Source organism: Quercus suber, unplaced genomic scaffold (genome assembly GCF_002906115.3).
Source record: "Quercus suber isolate HL8 unplaced genomic scaffold, Cork oak 2.0 scaffold_648, whole genome shotgun sequence".
Classification (NCBI taxonomy): Eukaryota; Viridiplantae; Streptophyta; class Magnoliopsida; order Fagales; family Fagaceae; genus Quercus; species Quercus suber.
Window position 1 is genome coordinate 179,549 of NW_027070089.1, and position 11,034 is coordinate 190,582.

Consider the following 11,034-nt stretch of genomic DNA (forward strand, 5'->3'; position numbering starts at 1 on the left):
GGTTCCATCAACAAGATTTGACCTTTGATCTGAGAGTATGACTCATTAAGTCCCATCAAAAATTGCATGACTGATTCTTGAAGACGAAGATCTTCAATTTTCTGAGGCATATTACAGGTACACTTCCCACAAGAACAAGTAGGAGTAGGCCTAAAATTCTGAAGTTGATCCCAGAATAGCTTCAATTGAGTAAAATAATTGGTGATTGAAGACTCACCCTGACACATTGAAGCTATATCCTTCTGAATTTGGAAAACCCTAGGTCCATTCCCTTGAGAATGTGTATCCCTGAGGTCGTTCCAAATCTCCAGAGCAGTGTCCCTGTAGGTGATACTCACTCGAATTTGAGGTGATACAGCCTTCATCAACCAAGAACCAACCACGTTGTCACAGCGAATCCAAGCATCCACAGCTGCTGGAGTCTTTATCAATGGTGAAGATAGAGTAATACTACCATTGACAAAGCCAAATTTATTCTTGGCAACCAATGCTTTTCTCATTGAACGAACCCAAGCATGGTAATTTTCACCAATCAACGGTTCAGACACAAGCATGGCTCCAGGACTTTCAGCATGATGGAGAAACAGAGGATTGGAGATATGCTCTACGAGTGCAGGATCTTGCACAGAAGAAGCAGATGAAGTGTTTGTTGCTTCAGCCATTGACGAAGCTTGAAAAACTCTCAAGAACAAACCCTAGAAATTTGGGAGAAAATGGCTCTCAAGAACAAGCTCAAAAAAAAATTTGGGAGAAAATAGAGAGACTTCGAAGCTCTGATACCATATGAAATTTACTGGAAAAACTGATTTCATTAATATGATTAAAACAGATACACTTACAGATATTTATAACTAAAGCAGAAGCAAAATACTCACTAATCTGATCTAACAAACTTCTTAACTAACTAACAGAATTTGTACAGCTAATCAGTCACGTGTAAAACACATGCTCACTAACTAACATTAAACTACATGCAGCTTTACACTTTAAACTACTTGCCGTTTGATCTCTGCTTCAGGACTTGAACTTGTGGACTCTTGTGAATCACTTAGCTGCTCTGTCTTCTTGGACTTCTGATATAAGTTACACGTGAAACTTGGAAGCTAGTAGTTTTTGGTGTCAAAAAATAACTTAGTAATTTTTTTTTTTTTTTTTTTTTTTGGAAGGAATCTCTTTTTTTTTATATATGATAAAATGTCTCAATACTAATAGTTGGTAGTAGTCTGTAGGTACTGATAATATTCGGTGTCTTTCTACCAAAAAAAAGATAATATTTGGTGTCTTCAATTAAGACATTTGGAATCCCCCAGACCGCACAAAAATGAAAAATTGGCACAAAAAGCTCATATTTAATGCTTTTTATTGGATGAATGGAATTATATATATTTTAATGACATTGACAAAACCAGATTAATTACACTTCTCCCATTCATCCAAAGTTTCTCCAACCATTGTTCATCCTTAACGCGATAATCACTTCACAAATATAAGTGTTTGTAGAGTGTAAAGAGGACAAAGGCAGAGGTTCAAGTGTCTTAAAAGGGAGTTTCACGCGCGCTCGTGCAGACACACACACACACATATATATACTTACATTAAGGTAGAGTATAATTTCTATCTTATATCAATAATAATAAAAAATCAAAACTCTCTCTATGAGAAAAATTGTATTTATCTTCACTTATTACTCTATTTAGTATTAGGAAAATACTGAAGTTAATTTTAACTATAAAATATTTACAAACCGATGTAACAATGAAAATAGTTGGTGTCACTTTGATACCATAATAAATATATATTTGCATTTTTTTTCTAATGAGTGATGATACATCCATTTGTAATGGTAAGATTGTATATAATAAAATTCATATGTATTCCTTACATTACTTTTTTTCTATTTTTGATAATTAGGGTGTGGAGATTTGAACTTTGAAAGTTTTCGTTATAAACTCCAAAAAGTACTAGTCAATTAAACTACAAGGCTCTAGGCCTAACATCAATTTTAGTATATAATTAATGTATATTTGATTATTAAATTAAGAGTGTCACTTTCTTATTTGATAATTGATTAGTTTCCTTATGACTATAGGAACAAACTGTTTTTATTTTCACCTTTTAGTAATAATATATGGTTTTTTTTTTCTTTTTTGTTTGATAAGATAATATATGATAATTGGCATTAATAAGAGTACGTTTTTCGATTTTATTCCCAGTCCCACTGGGTCCTAACTCTTCAGGGTACTTCCTTACTTTTGCATGTAATAATGCATCTCTCATTAAGAGGAGGGAAGAGAGTATTTATTTCCACAAACATTTATGAGGCAAGAAAGTAAACTTCATGAATTTTTAATTCACTTGCAAGTACCAAACCCAAAATACTTGATATGGTCCAAGCATATATCCAAAAAGTTACGGATTTCTAGTCTCTGCTTTGAACTGAAATCTGTCAAGCAACTATTCCATACTACCGAAACAATGATGTCCAAGTTATATGAAGATGCCATTTTAATATTGATTGTGCAACAGAATATATATCAAATGAAAAGATAAGCTATAAATTGGCTTCACAGTGCATCATTGTGCAACGTGCTTGGTACAAGCACAGATGTAATCATGCAATGTGCTGACATTCTTTGTTTATTTATTTTATATTCATGTGTTTGTTTCTATATCTTGTTTAGAAGTCAACTTTTGGCCCCTTTAATTGGTTCACCTACACTACTAGTTTGAAAAAACTAAAATTTAAAGTTGAATTTTGAAAGATTTGGTCTTTTCATCCCTTGTACTACCCAAAGGCTAGTAATGGATGACCAATAATTTTAAAAGATACAATATTTTGTACTCTTTTTCTATATATAATTATTAATATATTATTATTAGAGTGATACAATTTTCGCCAATACTACTGACATCATTTTTATTATGCTTCAATCCCAGTAAGTTTAGTCTAACAATTTTAACAGTTTTAAAAAAATTATGAAAAATAATTTTTCCTAAAATTATTGATGGTTGAAAATACATATTCAGAGGAGAGTAGTAGGAAGTGGTGTTTAGCTCTGAAAAGTGACATGATTCATAAACTTGATGCGGATTATTGGCCTTCTACAACTTCTCTGTTTTGTTGAAAACAGAGAAGGCTCATTTTGGAAGAGTAGATGAAGACCCCTGTTTTGTTGTTACTAATGCTTTTGCATGAAAAAGAGGGTAATGATTATCACCTAACCTCATATGATTTCAGTTAAATCATGCTATTAATTGGCAAGTTAGGAACTTGTTTAATTAGGATCTAAAGGTTTTGTTATGGTTATTAAAATATTAAAAGCGGAATTGGTGTACTAAAATGTTCGGTTTATCCAATAGCTCCACTGACATCAAATTATCATACCTTTTGGAACACTAAAGCAAAAAGTACTCTAAAACTGAGTGGCCAAATCAGGAAATTTTCCTTAGGGGACCATCTAAAAGTTTGGTAATTAAGGGGTTTTTTTAATAAAAAAAAAAATCTATATGTGTACACTATGTTCCTAGTAGTATGTATATTGTATAGTAATATAAAATATTTCAAAAAAAAAATTACTACTCCTATAAAATAATTTGTAACAATTCTACAAATATAACACAAATTTCACAACTTTTTTTCTAATTTGTTGAGCTGCCACAATGTGATTAGTATGATAGCTTTCTTATGGGATCACCACCTAAGTGTGGAAAAATGTATTAAAATTTGTTGTGGCATTAATTGTTTGAAAATGTAAATTAAGTACTTCTTAACCTTATCTCAAAAAAAAAAAAAAAAACCTTCATAACCTAATATGTGTACTATGTTCAAAAAGCATATTTATTCGAGATTTTATAAATACAATATTGGTCCTTAAAGTTTTGCCCATAAAATATTTTAGACCCTAAAGTTTAAAGTGATTACTTTTAGTCTCTTAATGTGGCCAAAATAAAATTGACACATCGTCACGTCATCTTGACTAAAAGTGATCACTTAGGTTTCTCGGGGACTCAAATTGATTGCTTTAAATTTCAAAAACTTAAATCACTCATTGTCTAACTTTCATGAACCAATAATATATTTTGTCCTCTATTAAACTTGACGATTTGTTCCAATTTTGTTTTTAAGTTTTTTTGAACCTACCTTTAGCTAACTATCATTTAAGCATTAGATGAGTACAAAAATATATGATAATACAAAAGCTAAGCATTTTTATTTAAATTACAAGCCACAAAGTGTAACTACTAAAGCCCTTCTTTGTGTTATCAAAAAAAAAAAAATCCCTTCTTTGTGTTCCATTTATTGTTTGAGATATTTGTTAGAACAACTACATGTTGATTCTAATTTTATGAGTGTCCAAATAATTTAAAGAATTACTATATACAACTTATGACTAATGAGATTGTAAATAACCTTAGGCCTTGGATTCTCATAAGCTTAACTGCTTTGTCCATTCATATGTATAACCATACATATTGTTTGATTCGACCAACTTTAAATCTATATCTATAAACAAACTCTAACCAACAACTGAGGACGAAACTCGTTGGAAACCTCTTGATGCACCTTGGTACAAAATGAATGTGGATGGAGCAATTTTTAGCACCTCCAAAGCTGCTGGAGTTGGGGTTTTGATTCGTAATGGTGAGGGTCGAGTAGAGGCAGCACCAAGTAAGAAATTACCAATCCCATTGGCCCCCCTTAAAACGGAAGCAAAAGCATTGAAGGAGGGTGTGCAATTTGCCTGGCACATTGGTATCCGAGATATTATTCTCGAATGTGACTCAAAGATTGTATCAGAGGCAATGGGGGGATTTAGTGACCCACCTGTGTCAATTAGCAACATCATTGATGGAATCTAGGTTAAAATGCAAGATTTTAGAAGGTTTAAAGTCTCTCGTATAAAGCATTAGGGCAATCACCTTGCTCATCTTTTGGCTCGTTATCCTAAGAATATTTTACATTATATAGCTTAAATAGAGGAAAATCTTATTATGATTGAATTCGCATTGATTCAAGATGTAATGTTTTTATTTTCATCTTAATAAAAGCACACTTTTTTTTTAAAGCCTCTAACCAAAATCTATTATCAATGATAAGGAATTAAGGATCACTCTCAATAATACTTCACACACCGAACTCACACTTGCACAAACAACACTAACTAACTTTGCAAACACAAACTCACTCACAACTCCAATTTATTTATATTATTGTGCACGAATAGTTAATATTCTTTATAAGATAATTAAAAATCTCTATACTTTCAATCAAATAATCCTCTTGCTCTCCATGTGTGGGTGCAAAAAACAATATGATAGGTAGCCAATATAATGTTGACTTAGGTATTCAATATTTTAATCTAATGCCCTTCTTTTAAAAATGGGTAAATTGCATTGACATTCTTTGAGGTGTTTCTTAAAAAAAAAAAAAAAAAAAAAAAAGACCTTCTTTAAGGGTTTTTTTTTTTTTTTAGTATTACACTTACTCTCCCTCTAGTTTGGAAAAAGATACTCACTTCCCTCAAAATGAAAATTATTTACACCAAGCTCTCCTAGATGACTAAAGAAAAGGCTTTCAAAATTCTTAAACTTTCTCTTCTACCCTCCACTTAAACTGTCATCCACAACCCTTTAATAGAAATTAGATGATTTTTTAAAACCTTTTTTTTGGGGGGGGGGGAGGGGGTGATTTTAATTTTTTTTTTTTTCTTTTTCTTTTTCTTTTTTTCAATATCATCCAAGGAAGGTCAATGTAAATAGTTTGCAATTTAGGGAAGGTGAATGTAATACCATAAAATTTTAGGAGAGGTCAATGTAATTTTTCCCATATAAAAATAATAATAATGAGACTCATGATCTAACAATAATTTTCTTATGCGCCTTCTATATATATTGGATACATTATTATTATTATTATTTTTTAAGAAACATAAAAATGGGGGTCTTTATGGTCATATTACACCCCCAGGCATGGAGTCAATGGCCTCGGTCATGGAGTCCGTAGTCGGTACCCCTTATGTACCCTCTATGTGGGAGTCACCTCACATTTTGTGAGTACACCTCACCACTAAGTTTACCCACCAACGAAAGCCTGCAAGCAGCGAGACTCGAACCTAAGTGTGTTGCACGAAGCGTCTGAGCCTTACCCACTCAGCCAAGCCCTCGTTGGCCTTATATTGGATACATTAGCTATCATTAGTTTCTTACTATATGCACATATTTTTTATGACTTAGAGTATTCTCTTTGTAGCTTCTAAAAAAAAAATTCTTCTCTTTGTATGTTTTTTTTTTTTAGGAAACTCTTTTTATGTTTCATTGTGTAGGAATCTTAGTTATGGTCTATTATTATGCCTTGAATCACGAGATATCAATTATCTTTGATGTAGGGATAATTAATAGCTTCATTGGTCAACTATTGTGTGTATATACCCTATTTAGGGTTATTGTAAAACATAATTTTTCCACCACGCACCCTAGGCATACGTGATGGTTACTTTACAAGTACAAAGTTCTTGTGGGGTGTGAAGGGGGGGCCAAAAGTCGAGGTTCAAGTCTTTAGGAAGGAGATTCACACATATATACACTTAGATTAGATAAGAGTAAATTTCTATCTTGCATAAAAATAAAATAAATAAAAGAGTAAAACATAATTTTTAGATTAGTTAAAATGTAATTACTAAGGGCTTTCTGTTATGAATGTAGGTCATTAGCTAAATTGCCTAAACCCTTACTTTTGCTGTCTCCTTCTCTCTAAATCTCTTATTTTCTTCATCATATTTTAATATAGTATAGCCGCTTTTTTGAAGCATTCAATAGGGTTTAAGTAACCCCATAAATATTTAATCACTACTAACTATTGTTTAGACTAGTGATGCCAAACATCGTTTGGACTAGTCTTCATCAACCATTGTCTTGACATCTTTCATAACCACTTCTTCTAAGGTAGGACACTTTCCTACTTTGTTTTTCATGTAGACTCTGAATTTGGGTTTGTATGTTCTCATTTGAGGCTCCCAAATCCTACTAATTGGTGCATCACTCATGTGCTATGTTGATATTCCTCAAACCACCAATGTAGCCATCCTTTGACCATAGTAGCCACTCATTTTCTCTTACTAAATCTTTTTCTTTTTTTTAATAACAGATACCACCTCCTTGATCTAGATGGATTATGTTTCTCTTGATAAAAAGTGTTAGGGTCATATTTTATATGTAATTGGCTAATCCTTTGACAAAACGTATTTTACTTGTTTTTGGATAGATCTAAGTTATGTTTAATACATCAAGAAATATGTTGTTTAAACATATCAAGTATTAGTATTAAAGACATGAAGATTGATCCAAGAAACAAGTGAAGAAAAACTGTTTTATTAAAGCTCGACAGATAGTTGTTATCGAGAATAAATGGGAAGCTCAACACATAGCTTGACATAAGCTCAATCTATCGAAAATTACGATTTCAGAATTTCCAAATCTGAAATTTGGTCTATGTTGATGTATTTGTTTAGAGTTTTTTTTTTTTTTTTCTCACAATCCTAGACATATATGAGGTTTATTTTCAAAAGCCGTCAGACGAATACAGAAACCAAGAGTTTAATTTCTCTGTGAAAAGCTATTGCGTTTGTACGCTATAAGATTTTGTAACCAAATGCTTTCCCCGTCTTCATTATTAATGAAGTGAAGAACTTTGTAGCTAACAACAATCATTCAAGTTGCTGGAGTTAGTCACATATTGTGATTTGTGCAAAGGAGTTAGTTACAGATTGTAGACATGTGCATCAAAGGAAAAAAGGCTACTGCAAGATCAAGTCCAATTGAGTATTGGAGCGAAGGTTCAACCATAGGTTTGTATTTTGGAATAAGTTATGGTAGTGCTAAGATTCTTCATACTTGTAATCGCTTGATTATTGATTAGTGGATTTTTAAGAGTAATAACCTTAAATTGACCCAGTGGAGTTTTGTCTTGCGAAAGGTTTTCCCTATTTGTCAACAAATCACTGTGTTAATTTATTTTCCTCTGTATTTTAGTTTATTTGGTAATTTGTTAGTGCCTCCATGATTTGTATGTAATTTGACCAAATTAATTAACTTGAATAATTAAATTAATTAACTGAGATCAAACTATCTTAACTTAACCAAAATAAATAAATAGAGAGAGAGAGGGGTGGGGGGGTGAGGAATTGCAGATCAATTTTGATGACAGTGGCTGTCGATGGGTTTTTAAATGCTCAATCAATTTCAATAATTCACTGCCAATTTTACGTGCATTCCAGGAAAGCTACAAGTCGTTACTATTGTACGATAAACATAATTGCTTATTTTATCTTGTTGTTGAAAACGATAAACATATTGTGGTTGCTTAAAAATTGGACAAAATCATGAAAGTTAATTTATTAGACATTGCTGGTTTCTCAAACGTCCTTATACTTCTACTTAATGCAAGTCTTCGTCGAAAGAAAGAAAATTATTATGGTGGAAAGTAGATACATTTCAATTCCAAAATTCCCAATAGATTTCCCTAACAGTGAGATTTCTCATACATGTCTCTAATCTGAATGCTTCTCTGCAAATTATTTTTGAACTTTATGTACAGATCCTTCCGTGACTTCCAAGAAATGTGAAGCTTTTTGTACAATTGCTTTTATAGTTCACCCACCCGAAGATAATGAAAGATTTTGTTCAACTTCTTTGTTTAAAACATTTTTTAGTTCCCTTAAATTTAGGTTTGTAATCAATGTTGTCCTTAAAATTCTGAAGTTTATATTTGTTATGGATCTTTTTTTCTTTAGATAATTCAATAATTACAAACTTAGAACCTTAAAAGAGGGACACATTTTTTATTGTGTCCATTAAAAACACTAAAGGTATGTTTGGTTGATTATAATAGACATTGTAATGTAATAGTTATTTTTATGGTCTAGCTATTCAGCAGTTTAGTTTTTATTACAGTGAATAATCATTTCTTATGAATAGCTATTCTTTAAAATAAAGAATAATTATTCATCTCTAAAAAGGTTGTAATAGTTATTATTTAGTAAGTGTATTAATTTCTAAAGTTAATATATTTCTAAATAAACAAACTTTCCATATGTACATATCAATTATAAAAATAAAAAATCATAAAACAATAACCAATCTTTCTTTCAAATTTTTTTAAAAAAATGGTAATGCCACAACCATAAACTATTTTATAACATTTTTACAAACTATTAATATGACAAATTCTTATTAGTTCTAATATGAGTCAACCACTAACATCACATTTATCTTTATTAATAATTATTTGAAAATTACTAAAGCCACATCAGCAGTTTGTAAAAATGTTATAAAATAATTTGTGTTTATAGCATTACTCTTTAAAAAAATATTATTTTTTAGAAAATATAATTATATAAGTAAGATATTTCCTAAAATATATTTCAAGTTTGATTTAAAATGTTTTCATTCAATTGTCTTTAGGGTTCTATTATTGTATTGTCACCAAACAAATGAATAATGATAAGTACTACATTACAGCATCTTGTATTCCTTGTAATATCAATTCCTATTCCTATATAATTACCATTACAGTCTACTAAACGTGCCTTAAGAGATATAAATCGGTTAAATTACAAGATTTTTTATATTTGTTATAATTGAGTAATTCTTAGGTACTCCCAAAGCACAATGAATGGTACTTTCCTCTTCTTACATTTCTGATGAGGTCTATTTATTAAATTCATAATATGGTTCACTATGAATGTGAGAGAAAAGAGTATCATTTTGCTATACTCTTAGAATACCTCGTTTGGATTGAAGGGGGAGAGAGGAAGAATGCAGGGGAATAGACTAAAGTTGACTAAAAATAAACTAATTTTTGTTCAAATCTACTCTACTCTACTCCTCCTCTCTCCAAACGAACGTATTTTTCCCGTTATAGATCTAATCCTTCCCTCCAAATCCATTCATCTTGATATATTAGATGTGACATGGAATACATGTAAGTTGATACTTTACTGAATATTCTTCTCAAATTTTCTTTTTATTTTACTTTTTTTTCTTTTGAAAATCCCTACTAAAATAATGCCCGCTTTCAACTCTCTTTTTTTTTTCTTTTTTCTTTTTTATAGGAAAAACCTGCTTTCAACTCAAATACATGTCATATGACATTTAGTAGGAGCAAAGTCTATGGATTTGTACATAATAATTACATTAACAATAAATGCAAACCTCATAGACGTAATAGACCAAATTTGAATGAGGAATGAAATTGACAGATTACCCATACTTATTAGAGCAGTCTAAATTATATCTTAATATTTTTTTTAAGGGTTATGCTAACGAATGTCCTTAGGGTACTTATTAATAATTTATTTTATGAAAGTTTTAGTACCATTTTTATGGGAAATGAAAAAAGCTATCAAAATATTAATTACTTTTTTTTTTCATTTTCCATAAAAAATTTCTTTAAATGGATTATTAATCAGTGCCCTAAGAGTACTCGTTAGCATTTTCTTTTTTTTAATAGCTCAAATTAATTAATTATAGAAAGGGAACTGGTTTGTGATAAGATTTGGAGTTTCGATTGTGATTCATTGGTCGGCCAACCAGATGCTACAATTGTTGAAATTTGTTCCAAAGAAAAATAAATAAACATTAAACTCTTATGAGAAGTTTGGTGGGCAATTTAAAAGACTATGATGAAATTAAATTCTCATTTATTGTCTGTTAGGTATATTAATGAATTGGTCTAGTAAATGGCCATAATTAGCTTCATGCAGCACCTATATTAAAACACATCAGTTTGACAAAGTGTAGGTGAATGCTCTTTTCAAACATTTATAGGACACAATCACACAACCATAATTTTGTACATCACTATCCTGCGTTACCACTTTCACAATCTATATCAAGAACCATAAAAGAAAATATAGCACTATTAGGCCTCTAATGCAGAGGATGGCCCAAATATGGAAGCAATTAACAAATAAAAGAAGATTATTGTTTTATAATAAAATTTAAAAAAATAAATAAATAAATAAAAGAAGAGCATGG